This window comes from Ascaphus truei, chromosome 3 (genome assembly GCF_040206685.1).
Source record: "Ascaphus truei isolate aAscTru1 chromosome 3, aAscTru1.hap1, whole genome shotgun sequence".
NCBI classification, from domain to species: Eukaryota; Metazoa; Chordata; class Amphibia; order Anura; family Ascaphidae; genus Ascaphus; species Ascaphus truei.
Window position 1 is genome coordinate 129,458,675 of NC_134485.1, and position 17,508 is coordinate 129,476,182.

General features: G+C 41.6%; 1 protein-coding gene across 2 annotated transcripts in view; it reads left to right on the plus strand.

The window, feature by feature from the left end:
- Positions 1 to 17,508, plus strand: part of CUEDC1 (CUE domain containing 1) — a 128,162-nt gene that overhangs the window by 31,367 nt on the left and 79,287 nt on the right. Inside the window, exon 2 of one of the 2 annotated variants that reach the window (XM_075589539.1) lies at positions 8,708 to 8,842. The exons of the other annotated variant lie outside the window; for it this stretch is intronic. The gene's annotated coding sequence lies outside the window, so the exon portion shown is untranslated. The remainder of the gene's footprint in view (positions 1 to 8,707; positions 8,843 to 17,508) is intronic. 2 annotated transcript variants of the gene reach the window in all.

The following is a 17,508-nucleotide window of genomic DNA, read 5'->3' on the forward strand; positions in this document are numbered from 1 at the left end:
TTGAGGGGCAGTTCCAGTCCCTGCACGCACGACACAGCGCGTGCTGAAGTGGGGACCTAGCCTTATGCTTTGCAGCATGGTAGGCTTAGGGGTATACGAAACACAGTAGGGCACAAATAGGGAGGGGCTTATTTATCAAACTCTCCTGTGATACTGGGGTAGTAGTTCACCATATTTATAAGGGGGGGAAAAAAGTCCTATTGTTGCTGGGATTTTTTTGTATTAGTATTGCATCTGTGAGACTTTGCTAAATACACCTTTCTTGTTTATTTTTGTATTTCGGGGGGAAGGTATCTTTGAGAGTTAAGGATGGTATTATTTTTTTTTAGCTTGTCTCCACCTGTTTATACCAAACATATAAATGTCTATCTGACCCCATATAGGAGAAGCTGAAAATAAATACAGTTCCTGAATCTCACACCAATTGGAAGCCTTACTACATAATTTGCACAAAAAGAGCTGTATGATCTAGAGCAGGGGTGCATTTAAATGAAATGCCGGGGGACCGCCCGAGGCCTCTGTAAATTCCCTTACCTTGGCTTCGGGTGATGTGTCGCCATGGCAACGTCAGGTCACATGACCCCGCGGCGTCATTTGACAACAGAGCCAAGGTAAGGGAGGGGTGTGAGCAATGAGGGTGAACAGGCAGAAGAGCGGAGACTGAAACGTATGCGCTCCCCTGATCTAGAGTATATGGACTGACCCCAGCTTTACTGTACATTCAAAGGCACACTAGTTACATTATTTTTAGAAATGAATAGAGTAGATCAGGCCTGCACAACATACGGCCCCCGGGACTCCCTGTGCGGCCCGCGACGACCCCCTCAACCCCCCTCCCCTTTTAGGCAAGGATCGCGCTCCAGCTGTGTGACACGCTCCCCCTCCCCAGCACAGGGCTGACGCGCTCCCCCCCCAGCAGAGGGCTGATGTGCTCACTCCCCCAGCACAAGGCAGACGTGCTTCCCTCCCTCCCAGCCCGCTCCAGTCAGGTATGACGCGCTGACGCGCTCCCTGCCCCCTAGCCCGCTCCAGTACCAGATGATGAGACGCTGCCGAGCCCCCCCCCCATTCCTCTTGGCTGAGGCCTGCCGCTGCTTCTTCTGCCGCCGCCACGATCAGGTAGGCATGGAGGCGGTGGGGAGACTGTTGAAGGGTGCTGGGGGGGAGAGATGAAGAGTGCTGGGGGGGAGAGATGAAGAGTACTGGGGGGGAGAGATGAAGGGTGCTAGGGGGAGAGCTATGAAGGGTGCTGGGGGGAGAGCTATGAAGGGTGCTGGGGGGAGAGCTATGAAGGGTGCTGGGGGGAGAGCTGAAGGGTGCTGGGGGGAGAGCTGAAGGGTGCTGGGGGGAGAGCTGAAGGGTGCTGGGGGGAGAGCTGAAGGGTGCTGGGGGGAGATATGATGTTTTGTGCATTTTTTAGTATGTCTGCGGTCTCACCAAACAAACCCCATTTTATTCAACAATGTTGTCCTGCCTAGTGGATTGATCCAAGATGCTGGTCTTTCATGGCATGCTTTTAAAAAAAGAAAATGTATAATTTTTAATAATAGATGCTGTTTTACCCGTGCGGCCCAAATCTGTTTTCCTTGGAGCATTTGGGCCCTTCTCACTTTACAAGTTGTGCAGGCCTGGAGTAGATCTTGTGCTCAAACAATCAATTGTCCCATGTAGTTGATAAACAATCCATGATATTTGAAAAAAATGCCTCACTTTATTTTAAATACAGGCAGTCCTCGGTTATCCGACACAATGCGTTACTCAAAATGGCGTTGTAAAGCGAAACGTTGTAAAGCGAAACACGTTTTCCCATAGGAACACTGTTTAAATGAGAGGTTCCGTTCCTGAAGTCATTTTTAACACTAAAATACACCAAATATTTTCTGCAGGCAATAAGATATGCAGCACACAGATAAATTATAGTGTATATACTGTATTATATATATAATATAACATAATAAATAATATATTATATAGTATAATATAATATTATATAGTATAATATTATATATATATGCCCTTACGACGCTTTGCAACGTTGTTTATGTGAATGTGTATATATATACACACATACACAACGTTGCAAAGCGTCGTAAGAGCGTTGGATAAGCCATTTTGGCGTTGTAAAAATGAATATAGGTATGCATTGCACAGCGTTGGATAAGCCATTCGTTGTAAAGCGAAGCGTTGTAAAACGAGGACTGCCTGTATTGAAATCCAATATAGAGTACATGGAGAATGGTGCCTAGTGTGTCCCATTGGTTAGACACACAAAGCCCTGCTAACACTAATAAATCTCTCGAACAAATAGAAGGGGAGGTGCAGTATGTTTATATGTTAAACCGGATCTAAAACCTATTATAAGGGATGATGTTTATGAAGGGAATTATGAAAATGTAGAGACTTTGTGGATACAAATTAGCAGTGGAGGTAAAAGTATAAAGAAAATGTTTGTAGGGATATGCTATAAACCACCAAATATCTGTGAGATTGAGGAAGCTAAAATACTTTTGCAAATGGAGAAGGCATCAAAACTGGGTCATGTTTGCATAATGGAGGATTTTAATTATCCAGACATAGACTGGGGCAATGAGATTAGCGTTACAACAAAAGGAAACAGGTTTTTGGGGGTGCTTAAAGACAATTATATGACCCAAATTATTGAGGAACCAACCAGGAGAGGGGCAATACTGGATTTGGTAATATCAAACAATGTAGAAGTAATAACAAATATTCAAGTCCTGGAACATTTGGGTAACAGTGATCATAACATGGTCTCTTTTGAAATAAATTATCAGAAAACAGATTGCTTGGGTTCAACAAAGACCTTAAACTTTAGAAAGGCAGATTTTAATAAACTGAGGTCTAATCTACAAGTAATACAGTGGGATGATTTTTTTGCAGGGAAAAATGTAGAAGATATATGGGCAGTCTTTAAAACATTGTTAGAAAAGCACACTTATCAGTGTATACCCTTAGAGTAATAAGTATAAAAGAAATAAGTCAAAACCAATGTGGCTAAATAAACATGTAGGGGAGGAAATGGACAAGAAGAGGAAGGTGTTTAGATTCTTTAAGTCAGAAGGGACAGAGACATCATATCAGAATTATAAGGAATGTAACAAAAATTGCAAAAGGGCAATCAAATTAGCAAAAATGGATAATGAAAAAAGGATTGCAATAGAAAGTAAGGTCAACCCTAAAATGTTCTTTAAGTACCTTAATAACAAAAAAATGAGAAGAAAATATAGGACCCTTTCAGTGTGAGATGGGTAGGCAGATTATTGGAGATAAGGAAAAAACAGAGGTATTAAACAAATTCTTTGCCTCTGTGTTTACCGGTGAGGAATCCAGTTCAATAGTAGTGCCGCAGGAGGAAGCCACAACCTCCATATTAATGAACAATTGGTAAACTGAGGAAGAAGTTCATAAGCGACTTGAAAAAATTAAAGTAAATAAGACACCTGGCCCCGATGGCATACATCCAAGAGTTCTCAAGGAGTTAAGCTCAGTAATAGCCAAATCATTATATTTAATATTCAAGGACTCCATTTCCACAGGCTCAGTACCACAAGATTGGCGTAAAGCAGATGTGGTGCCTATATTTAAAAAGGGAGCTAGATCACAACCGGGGAATTACAGACCTGTAAGCCTGACTTCAATAGTAGGGAAACTACTTGAAGGTTTAATACGGGATAATATTCAGGAATACCTAATGGAAAATAAAATTATTAGTAATAGTCAGCATGGATTTATGAAGGATAGATCTTGCCAAACTAACCTTATTATTTCTTTTAGGAGGTAAGTAGGAATCTAGACCAGGGTAATGCAGTTGATGTGGTCTACTTAGATTTTGCAAAGGCTTTTGATACGGTTTCACACAAGAGGTTGGTGTACAAAATAAAGAAAGTTGGACTCAGTAATAATATATGCACCTGGATTGAAAACTGGTTAAAGGACAGACAACAGAGGGTTGTCATAAATGGAACTTTTTCAGGTTGGGCTAAAGTCGTGAGTAGAGTACCTCAGGGATCGGTACTGGGACCCCTGCTTTTTAACTTGTTTATTAATGACCTTGAGGTTGGCATCGAGAGCAAAGTCTCCATCTTTGCTGATGATACTAAATTGTGTAAGGTAATAGAATCAGGGCAGGATGTAATTTCTCTTCAGAAGGACTTGGAGAGACTGGAAACGTGGGCAGGTAAATGGCAGATGCGGTTTAATACAGATAAATGTAAGGTTATGCATTTGGGATGCAAGAATAAAAAGGCGAATTACAAATTAAATTGGGATAAATTGGGGGAATCCTTGATGGAGAAGGATTTAGGAGTGCTTGTAGACAGCAGGCTTAGCAATAGTGCCCAAAGTCATGCAGTAGCTGCAAAGGCAAACAAGATCTTATCTTGCATCAAACGGGCAATGGATGGAAGGGAAGTAAACATAATTATGCCACTTTACAAAGCATTAGTAAGACCACACCTTGAATATGGAGTACAATTTTGGGCACCAATCCTAAGAAAAGACATTATGGAACTAGAGAGAGTGCAGAGAAGAGCCACCAAATTAATAAAGGGGATGGAAAATCTAACTTATGAGGAGAGACTTGCTAAATTAGATTTGTTTACATTAGAAAAGAGGCGTCTAAAAGGGATATGATAACTATATGCAAATATATTCGTGGACAATACAAGGAGCTTTCGAAATAACTATTTATCCCACGGGCAGTACAAAGGACTCGGGGCCATCCCTTAAGGTTGGAGGAAAGGAGATTTCACCAGCAACAACGGAAAGGGTTCTTTACAGTAAGGGCAGTTAAAATGTGGAATTCATTACCCATGGAGACTGTGGTGGCAGATTTGTTTCACACAAGAGGTTGGTGTACAAAATAAAGAAAGTTGGACTCAGTAATAATATATGCACCTGGATTGAAAACTGGTTAAAGGACAGACAACAGAGGGTTGTCATAAATGGAACTTTTTCAGGTTGGGCTAAAGTCGTGAGTAGAGTACCTCAGGGATCGGTACTGGGACCCCTGCTTTTTAACTTGTTTATTAATGACCTTGAGGTTGGCATCGAGAGCAAAGTCTCGATCTTTGCTGATGATACTAAATTGTGTAAGGTAATAGAATCAGGGCAGAATGTAATTTCTCTTCAGAAGGACTTGGAGAGACTGGAAACGTGGGCAGCTAAATGGCAGATTAATAAAGGGGATGGACAATCTAAGTTATGAGGAGAGACTAGCTAAATTAGATTTATTTACATTACAAAAGAGGCGGATATGATAACTATATACAAATATATTCGGGGACAATACAAGGAGCTTTCAAAAGAACTATTCATCCCAAGGGCAGTACAAAGGACTCGGGGTCATCCCTTAAGGTTGGAGGAAAGGAGATTTCACCAGCAACAAAGGAAAGGGTTCTTTACAGTAAGGGCAGTTAAAATCTGGAATTCATTACCCATGGAGACTGTGATGGCAGATACAATAGATTTGTTCAAAAAAAGGTTGGGCATCTTTTTAATAGGAACGGTATACAGGGATATACCAAATAAGTATATATGGGAAGGATGTTGATCCAGGGATTAATCTGATTGCCAATTCTTGGAGTCAGGAAGGAATTCATTTTTCCCCTTATGAGATATCATTGGATGATGTGACTCTGGGGTTTTGTTTGCCTTCCTCTGGATCAATAAGTATAGATATATGATAAAATATCTGTTGTCTAAATTTAGCATAGGTTGAACTTGATGGACGGAAGTCTTTTTTCAACCTCATCTACTATGTAACTATGTATGACACACAGTAAGGCATATATGCTGAATAAAACAATAGGAACAGAGTAACTCACTACAGAGTCCTGTTGAATCCTGGAGGATGTCTTGGGATGTGCATCCACTGTATATATCATAGAACAAGAGCACACAAAGTCAATCAGGCACCCATGTGATCTATATCCAACAGACTATAACAGAAACCACATTAAAAACAATCTAAATGACATGGCAAGTAAAAAAAAAAAGAAGAAAAAAAGCAGGAAAGAAGGGGGGGGGGGGGGGGGGGCGGGAGGGTGCAAGAAAGAGCGAGAAAAGAAAAGTAAAGAAGAAAAATATATATATAATATAAAATTACCATAAACATAAATGCCTTTATTAAATAGAAAAAAATAATAAATAGTAATGAAAACTGAAAAAATAATATCATAAGAAAGAAAAAGAGAGGGCTTAGGAGGTTCATGAGGTGCAGAAGAACATTATCTATGCCCTTAAACATATGGCTCAGACTAGATACAACAAATCCCTCAACTTGTACTGGGATTGATATAAACCTTAAGATTTAAATATGAACCATCGGAATGATCCTGAATCTAACTTGCCATGTCCAAAAGAACCACTCAAACAATAGGGGTAGTATACAACTAAGGGGGAACTAATCCCATATTATTCTTGTTCTATGATATCTGTTTACAATTTATTTAAATAAAGTTTTCTGACAGTGGAATATTTTGCAATGGCCGAGTCAATCACCTGATCTCAAGCCGGTCGAGCATGTATTTCACTTGCTGAAGACAAAACTTAAGGCAGAAAGACTCACGAACAAACAACAACTGAAGACAGCTGCAGTAAAGGCCTGGCAAAGCATCACAAAGGAGGAAACCCAGCGTTTGGTGACTTCAAGCAGTCATTGCCTGCAAAGGATTCTCAACAAAGTATTAAAAATGAACATTTTATTTATGATTGTGTTAATTTTGTCCAATTACATTTGAGCCCCTGAAATAAGGGGACTGTGTATGAAAATGGTTGCAATTCCTAAACGTTTCATACAATATTTTTGTTCAACCCCTTGAATTAAAGCTGAAAGTCTGCACTTCTATTGCATCTCGGTTGTTTCATTTCAAATACATTGTGGTGGCGTACAGAGCCAAAATTATGAAAATTGTGTCAGTGTCCAATTATTTCTGAACCTAACTGTATATATGTGTGTGATGTTTGTGTATGTTTTTATTTAGAAGTTTAAAAGCTACATGTTTTTTAATCTGACTTGTGATATAATTTAAATTACATTTTACAATCTACATTTACTAATAAAACTTATTTTGATGTTATTTCAGACATGTCCTTAAGTCGATCAAAATCAAGGCGTGATCACCTTAAAATATGACTAACAATGTGGATTTAGTTGTTGATATTGTCTTCTGATTAAATATTTGAAATATATATTGGATGGGAAAATCTTTGCGTGCATTTATATTTGTGCATAGCGCGTTACAGTAGTAATGCACGTGACATAATAATGAGACATGATAGGAATAAGCACTCGCTAGGGGTGCTTATAACTACATGCTTGTGGTAAATGGATACACTTGCACTGTTTTCTGTAAATCTAATCAGATTGCTTTTTTGGCAGTATAAGCTGTCTCTTGTTATATTGTAAAGGAATTTCCTGTGCAGAGCTGCTGCAAATCACAGTTGAGATTTATCACTGTTTTAAGGCATTAGTAACACATTCTTATCACCAGCATACTGGTCAACTATCCCTAAGTTTTCACTGATACAATGCAGCAGTATTCCACTTTATCTCTGAATACAAATTTTCATACTTTGGCTAGTATGATCACCAGGTTATTTTCAATATTATTATTTTTGATTTGGCCCTTTCTGTTAATCACTTGAGAGCCCTAATGACTTTCACTGGACAGCATCAGGACCAGCACTCTGGTGACCCTTGTTTTCAAGAAGAGATTGCATTCGGAATGGTGTGTACCAGGGGTGCGCAAACTTCTTGAGCTGCGCCCCACTGCCCGGGAGCCACAACATTTGTGCCCCCCCTCTCCAATGACTCGGCGTCAAATGAAGTCGCGGGTTATGTGACGTCACGTGACCCCGCCGCGTCATTTGACGCCCGTTGCCATGGCGACGCGTCACGAAGACCCGGCAGAGAGCAGGTAAGTGAGTTACAGAGGCCTCACGCCTCCCTCGACATTTAATTTAAATGCTGTCAGGAAGAGCGCGGGGCCACTGTAACCGTCCGCGACCCCCCTAGAAATTCTCCCGCCCCCCAGTTTGCGCACCGCTGGTGTATACGATCTAAGCAGAAGAGAACCCTCCTCTTTGGTAACATTATTGAGGTGACATTACTACCTCACTCGATGGCTGAGGAACGATCATGGGGTTGTGACTTGCGGGAGGGGGACCTCTATAGCACTGAAAGGGTTAAGAAGTAAGTTCCCCAATCGGATACCTGCATACATTTTAAGACGAGATATTTTGAGATCAGCATAATTATGTTTTTTGTTTTTTTGTTTTGTTTTTTTTTTAATTGTGAGCATGGACAAAAAGACTGAAGAGGGGGGAGAAATACAAGTCAGAACCTCACTTTAAATTTTTTTTTTATTTCCTTTGTTTACGGAGGTACTTTCTGGTTAACATTTTTTTTGGGTGAGTAAAGGCAAATATTTTAGTTAAAGAAGCAGCCCCATGTTATGCATATTGTACAAGTTCCTAATGCGGACTTTCTGTAAATGTTAATCTCTGAATATTTAAAGCCGCATCCTGCCCTACCCTGTGTTTTTTTACATTTTATAATTAGTACCAGGACGTCTTCTGTAGCTAGACCATGCTAGTCTCAGTCGGGAATCCCATGGTTCCATAGAAGTAATTTTTGTTTTTTAATGGGCTGTTTTTTTAATTTTTTTTTTTTAATCCCTTCCAGGAAATGGAAACGACTGCAGGTTCAGCTTCTTTCCCTAAGGCCACTGGGAAGCAGTGACATCATCGAGATATTGCATTGCAGCTTTCTACTGGATAACCCTGGCGGTCATGCAGATTTTTAATGGCACATTAAAAGGTACATTTCTCAGGAATTAGAGGGTCCTAGGACTCAGAATAGCGCGGTTCAGCTCTGGAATATCTCTCTGTTCGAATTCTAAAGATAAAGAAAAACCTAATAGTGGGGAGCATAGCTGCTTAGTTTTTTTTTTTTTCTTTCTAATTTGCGATGCAGGAATTTTGCTTGTGATAGTTACTGGTCCTTTGCTTTCATGTGATACTTAAGCCTTCCTGATTTGTATTCTACGATAGCTGAGCTTATGGTTCTAATGCTTGTCTTCATATTTTTCTCAGCAAGGACACACAGAAACACACACACAGAAACACACACAGAAACACACAGAAACACACACACACAGAAACACACACACACAGAAACACACAAACACACACACACACACACACACACAGAAACACACACACACACAGAAACACACACACACACACAGAAACACAGACACACACAGAAACACAGACACACACACACACACAGAAACACAGACACACACAGAAACACAGACACACACACACAGAAACACACACACACAGAAACACAAAGAAACACAAAGAAACACACAGAAACACACACAGAAACACACACAGAAACACACACAGAAACACACAGAAACACACACAGAAACACACCGACACACAGGGACAGGGACACACACACACAAGGACACACACACACACAGGGACACACACACCTCTCCGGCATCCCTCTCCCTGTTTGGGCCTCAGTGTTAAATACTGTATAGAGCAGCTGTCAATGGAATGTGTTGGAACAGAGAAGACCTAAGTATTTTCAGCTGTGTGATGGGCCTTTCTATCTGCTCTGCACCAAAAGATTCTAAGTACAAACTAAGAACCAGGTTCAGTTATTTAAGAGATCAATAGAAGTCCATACTAGTTTTCACTCCTGGAATGTAAAGGAAATATCCACTTAACTATGTGAGCTAGATTAAGATGTTCTACATCTTGGTTTAGGATTTCAACATGCTTCAAATCTAATATTTGCAAACTAATAGCATCTAAAAATATTTAGAATATATTTTAGTTAATTAAGAGAAACAAATTCACATGTTTTTATATTTATATATACATGTAAGGTTTAGCAGAATACCAGGAAGTGTGTACATTTAAGTAAACATCAAAATACATATAGGTGCTCTTGTGATTTCTGCTTTTTTTTTTCTTTTTCTTATTTTGATAATGTTTGTGTATATGTTTATTTTTATAGCTCCAACCAGGAATGCTGTGCTTTACCATTTTTACAACATTACAATACAATCACAATATAGGAAAGGGAATCATACAGATGAGATAAATGCATCAAAACATAAATGTAACATTGCAAGAAAGGAGTTTGTTCCCCCCCAGAATCTATGGCATTGTCCAGTGCATGTAGCTCGCGCCTAAACAAACACTAGGACGCCAATGCATATGCTCATAGAGCGCGCGCGCGCTAGTGTGTGCACATGCGCTACAGGGAGAGTGGTACTTCGCAATACAAACAAATTTGTACAGCTGAACCCCATTATAACGCGATGCTCGGGGCCCACCTGAAGCGATCGTGTTCTAACCGGATCGTGAAAAAAATAAATGGCTGCAATCAGGGGTTCCGCGTCTGCCGGAGGGGGAGAGCTGGGATAACTCTCCCAGCTGTCCCAGACCCAGCGGCGCAGTGGCACCTCCACACAGAACTTACCCGGCATCAGCTCTTCTCCTCTCCCTGGTGTGTGTGTGTGTATGTCTCGTTTGTGCAAGTACTGTACTTCAACATTACAAAAATATACAACAGTCACAGCTTTGAGGGGTAATCGTAAATGGGGAAAATCAATTGTGCTCACACAAAAAATAAGAAACAATTTACAGAAGGATAAAGCAGCCAGTTATGGACTGGAATGTGGGAATAAAAGCATTTAATGAAAGTCACTACTGCACTGAGGGGTGCTCCTCTGCTTCCTAACTTGGTAGTTAGGACCATTAAACCGATAGTGGTTTATGATAGTGGCCATAATAATCCCTGAGCTCTGACGGTCCCCAGATATCAGTGATGCACAAGCTGTGGGACTAGGATCTCCTGTCACTGATACCCCCAAATATCCCTAAACCCATGTACAGGCTTCCAGTGATCCCTGACTGGTGGTGCCCCTGGTCTCTATGCTGACGAGACAGGGCAGTACCTGGGTGATGAGGCAAGCAAGGTCATTGTGCAACTTACAGGTAAACTGTGAAGATGCTGATGTTGCCGGGCAGTGTGGTGAGCTCCCGGTCTGAGCAGTCCACCCTCAGCAGTATACCGTTCTGTTCGCAGTTGCAGTAGGCCGGGCTGGGCAGCTACGGTGTTGCTGGTTCCCCGGCCGAGCCGCGCTGACGAGCTGCAGGGTGCACAACACAGAACACGTGAGCAGTCTAGTCCAGGAGGTGCCGATCAGGTCCTGGGTCCCGTGGGAGGTGCTACTCTAGCAGGATTGGGTACAATGCATTGCCCCTTTTGGGGAGGGCTGCTGCAGGATGGTATATAGGGTTTGAGGTGAGCACGGGACGTGCAGCCGGCCCCCTCCCCCCTCCTCCTCTTCTGCGTTAAATTACGGGGTCATTTGACACAGGAGGGTGGGGGGTGGGGGGCGGTGCTGGCAGCAAGAGCACAGAATCAGAAAGGTAGGATATATTCTGCTTAAATCTGGAGCCACGCTCAAACCGTGTTATAAGCGGATCCGCGTTGTAGCAGATCGTGCTATAACGGGGTTCAGTTGTATTTGAAGCGCAACGCCGGGAGGAGGGAGCATGGAAGCTAGCACGAGCCACTATGGACGCGGCCTAATTGGCATGTCGAAAGACACAAACAATAGGAGTACATTTGAGTGCATTGGTTAAAGTGTATATAGGAACATGCAATATGACTCTATAATTTTGTTTACGCGTATAGACCTATTGGCATTAAAGAGGCAATCCAAGCAATATCCTACATGTTGTTTTTTTTTTTTTTTTAAATAAATTAGTTCTGTAGTATTATATAATACTTACTGCATTTTTTTTTTGTTATTCAACTCTTAATGCCATTTTTAATGAGTTAATATACTGAGCATCCTTTGATTTCTATAGCAGGTTTTAGCACACCTCCCCAGCAGTGCAAGATCTTGGTTTGTGATCATTTGTTGCCAATATTCTCAGCAGTTTGAGCTGCAAACTAACAATAGATAATGTTACCGTAGTAATATAAAAATACATTGTAGCTTTTGAGTTACACTGACTGAAGAATTGATTTGAAACTGAATGGCAGCCATTTCGTGAACCCTGGGAAAACAGGATCTTTGCTGGTCGATCACGGGAGAAGGAATCAATCGAAAGCTTAGGTAATTCGTTTTCGGTAAAGGTAATCAAAGGCTGCATACATTAAAACAAACAAACCAAAATGTTTATATATAATTATTTTGAGTGGTTCTTGAATTGCCTTGTTAAGGGACAGATTAATCAAGTTCTGGTGCAGGGTATCACATCCGATCTTGTGTTAACTGCAGTTCATGCGATACACCTCATTGGAGCTTTATGAATCTCGACATACATATCATATAAATGACAGATACATTGGAATATAATGTTATTGTTTTGAGTGGTTTGAAAGCCATGCTGAGAAGACCAGCAGTTTCTTAGCTTAAAGTACCTTAAGCAGGGAGTTGCAATATTAAATCTTGCCAATTACCGCTTTGTTTCGTCAGATTAAAATGGACAGAACCTTGCCCTCATATATAATTCACTGTGCCCAAGGGAATATGTAACTGTGTAAAATGTTGTTTCCATGGTAACTAATTCTACTAAAATAGGCAAGTCAAGGACACCCTCTTTCCATTGAGTAATAAGACCACTACTATACAGTAGATTTGAGGATGAACATCAAGTCTCCAGTGGCATATTTAATAGATTATATGCAAGTTATTTACAAAGATTTTTTTTTTAACATTTCCATGGAAAACTAATGCTTTGGTCTGATCTTCCCCCCCCCCCTCCAATCTTTATCTACTGTCTGCTTTGGTGATAAGACTGCAATGCTCAGCCACAATAAATTGTTCTTTCCTTTCTTTGCCTTGTTTTCAAAGTAGTAATGATGCCATCTTTAGTCGAACGAATAGATCTAAGTAGCTATACAGTGTATATAGTATGCTTGAATCCAGTTTTCCAGGAGGAACGCAAAACTTATATATTTTTTAAAAGATACAAATAAGTAAAACGAAGTATGAGTGTATCTTTTATATTGCAATAATTTTTAAGGCATTCCACATTCATTCCTCTCATTGTTTTGTTTGTTCACTGCATTAGCTTGGTGGATATCAGATAATGCTACTTCTACGCTTTAACGCAGTGGTAGGCAATCTACTACATGCAGCCCTTTTGCCCTCAATAGGGCAGCACATTATCCTTAATCTCGGTAATAAGGAAATTATCTTGTCTCTCATTGCTCTCCTGCCTGCAGCCTTAACCCTCTCATTTCTCCCCATGCCCAGGGCCAGCTTTCCCACACACAGAACACACTATACAAACATTCTTTCAGACATACATAGATTGGCACACATTTACACACGATGTGCTGTGATAAAAGCGCAAGAAAAACCACCTATACATATACAGTGGACAAATAAAGCAAATAAGTGTAATAATAAGGAAAAGTCAAATACTTTTGGATTAGGCCTGCTGCTCTCCAAAAAGTGAAATTCTGATTTGTTAACGGAGGAGCAAAATCCATCTGACGATATCTTCGAATATATAAAAAATGGAATAATGGATCCAGAGAATCAAGGGTCTGCTTCCATGAATAGCAGGAACCTACAGACAACATAGATTTCTAGTAGATGATCGTAGACCTTTTAAAAAATCACAAAAGAGAAAACATAATGTAATTTTTTTTTTTTTACTGGGGTAGCAGGCACCAAAATAGATATATTGCAATTACAGAATGTCAAATAAAATAGGCTTTGGGTCAGGGGCTGGCTGGCAAATTTTGGCTCAAGGGTGTAAGCCCAACCAACCGGCCCAAGAATCAGGCAGCTCACACACCAAACACAGATGCACCATACACAGACACGCACACACACCAGATACAATCACCATACACAGATGCATGCGCACCATACACACTACACTGAGAGCACTCCATACACCTATAAACGCACAATAAACACACACACGAGGTACACCAGGGATAGACAATTCATGGGCATGCGCACCTAAACGTTTGTCCTTGGCAACCTTGTTTTGGGGACATGGTGGTCCAAAACATGGTTGTTTTCGTTTTTTGTATTTTAAGGGCTTGAATAAAATGTCTTCTTTTTAATACTCCGAATTGCTGTGGACAACCCCAATTTTGTTGGTATGCATATACAGTACATGTATACACACACTCACACATGAATCTTACACACACACACAGATCCTTGAAACACACACACACATCCATGTGACACACACACACATCCATGTGACACACACACATACACGTTACATGCCTCAAAGTCATACCCCTCACTTAATTGCAGCAGCACTAGTTAGGGCCCCGCTCCCATATCTCTTTATAGGCAGCAAACCCCAGCCAAACTCCTTACCTTGTTAGCCCCCCTGCTCAAAGCCCTTTACATGGTTAGCTCCCCCTCATTAAGTGCAAACTCCTTACCTGAACCCCCCTGCTCCATCTGCATTGGCTTCGCCACCAAACTCTGTCCGACCACCCCTTCCCAAGTCCTCAGCTCTGTGTGTATTTGCTTGTGTAGTTTGTCCCTCCCCGGACTGTCACTGGCTCCTCTCCCACCTCACCCAGTTCCTGCTGCAGGCTGATGCTGTCGGCTTTTGGAAGAAAGCGAAGCGCTGGGGCTGCAGCAGGCACTGAAATGCACAAAGTCAAGCGGCCAGCATTGCTGGAAATAGAACCGAATTGAGACGAGAAGAGTAGAGCACAGCCAAAGAAGGGAGTTAGGAGAGGATCCAAAATACAAAAATCTTTAATGGAGTCAATACAGCATAGGAAAAAACCTCCTACGCGTTTCGAACGTCTTGTTCTTTATCAAGGAGTAAAGAACTAGTGCAGATCCGTCCCCTTTTAAATACAGCTGATCCGCAGCCGTTTCGCGCCGAAAGAACGTGATGACGTCATGACGCATCCAGCTGAGCGCAAGCGCATCATAAGAAAGTTCAATCAGTACATCCAGCTTCCCTGGGGCAGAGCAGTAACGGATCGCCACAATGGACAAAAATAAAAGAAGCAAAACTGTGAAAGACTACAAAATGCCCCATCCCAGGTGCTGTCAATCCGTTCCCACTGATAAACAGAAGGAAGAAAAACAGCAACTGCCTGAGTGTGGGCTAATGTAAAGTCCACAGTGAGCTCGAATACAGAAGGCATATTTTATTAATAATAAATAAATTGCAGGCTCTCACAAACTCCGGACGCTGGTACCACAAGGGTTAAATGTCAGCATAGATATAGGAGCTTTTTTATGATGATCATTTTTTATCATCTTTTATTATATAAGATTTAATGGAATTGTCAAATTCTCTTTCTTGTCATTATAATTCATTGATATGCCTTTTTCCTGTCTCCTAGAATTATATATTACGTGCTATTTTAGAAATATTTAATCAGTTAATTAGACAGATATTTCCTAGTTAATGTACTGTCTGTTATCTGTATTTTAAAATGAATTGTCTTTATGCATATTGTTGTGCACTTATGAATTAATTATGTTGTATTGTATTATTTGGACCACTACTATGGAATGAGTAGTGGGTATATTTCATTTTTCATTATATAAATATATTGTAATCAAAATTAGGTGATAACTTCAATTAAGTTAATCAGTACCATCATGCCTATAAATAAACAGAGGAGGGGTAGAGTAATTAGATTCCTGAAGAAGTCGTACTGACGAAACGCGTTGAATCAGTGTTGATCCATTGCAAATTCGTGACGCGGAGTCCTGGCAGCCGGAGATCTTTCTACACAGCCTTTCCGCCCTCAACCTCACTCAGCCGGAAGTGACATAGACGAGAGCCGAGACGCGGAAGTGAGCCTTACAGTGTGTGTACCGGTGAATAGGTTGAACAACAGTCGGGATTTCGTACCACGAACTGCCAATATGTAATGAATGTGAGTGCACATTTGTATGCTTTTATTGTCATTTTAATACAATTTGAGATATACTGCGCAATTAGTATTTTTTCATTATTTCCTGGGTATACCAACCACAGATGGAAAGAAAAGATTAACAAAGGGGTTTACACATGTGGAGTTTCTGATCCATTGCTCCATTCAGAGAGAGGAGTGTCTCTGTACTGCTTTAATGAAAAGGAGGAAAGTGTGAGTGGAATATTTTTCACTTATACAGTATCCGTTCGGGTTGAAATTGTACTACACTATGCTGTTTCTGTTATTTTCTTTCATGACGGTGACGTGAACGCTGGCATACCTGAACTTTTGAAGAATTTGGGGATTCTGCAGAGGAGACCTGGGGACTACAAGTCACAGCAGCCTCAGGGGCTGCAATACCACGTGGGCAGGAGAGCCAATAGGGCTCAAGGAACCAAGCATGCAGGATAGAATGTTGCTGGCAGTTGCTGACAGTTGAAGCAGGGACACCAAGGGAGAAGGTAGTGTCCGGGTGCCAGGGACTCCCGGATTAGGCAAGATTCCCCCCCTAGGCCTAAAACAGGCCTTTCCAGATTGTGGTTGCTGTAGGGAAGGCCCCCCGATAGGGACGCTTCCCCGTAGTCACTACGCTAGTGCTGATAGTGGTATTGAGTATCACCGTCGGACAGACACCACGCGGTGTGTGTGTCCTGTGGTCATGGACCTCACCGCAGGCACAATATAGTCATTAAGGAACACCTTCCAACTGGAGTTCCCTCAAGTGGCGGACGCAGTAGGCGGAGAGAAAGGATCCGGTAGACCGCGTCATGGGATTAGTGTGTGGTTCCATCATCTCCATATACCTTGGTCTGGACGGAGACCAGGAAGGTACCCACGTGCACCAACAGCCACACACAAGGAGTTGCGCTACTCCACACACCTTAGGTGAGCTTGGCTCTGTGGACACCGGGTGGTTAGGTGCCTAGGGCACCTTAGTATTTTGGGGGATCTCACCGGGACACATATATATTATGGGACTGTATTGTTATTTTGTTATAAATGTGTTAGTAAAGTAAGTAGTAATACCAGTGTGTGTGTATCTTTAGTCATAACTGCATTGGTCCTGAAGAGGGGTTATCCTGCAGTGCTAGGATCCCTCTTAGGTGGAGGCGCTGAATACTGAAAACGCGATCACCCCAGGCTACCACTGGTGGAGGATTAGGCTTCCTGTACGCCAAACAGGTATTCAGCATGCGCAGTTCCCTTAGTCATGGGGAAAGGGGGCGACGTGTTTTCCACTGAGCTTTTTCCATCTCTGCTCCAGCTACACACAAGGACTGCTACCGGCGTGCTATGCTGATTTTCACCTCTATCAAATTATACAAACTGCGTTTTAAACTACTACACTTGTGAGTGCATTTTTATGGTTTTCTCCAAAACCACTATTGTATTAAATTGAATTATGGTATGTATGTACAGGCGGTCCTCTCTTACCGACGTCCCGGTTTCCGACGGATGCCTTATCCGACGCCGCATGATGCAGTTCGCCGGACGCATTATCCGACTCA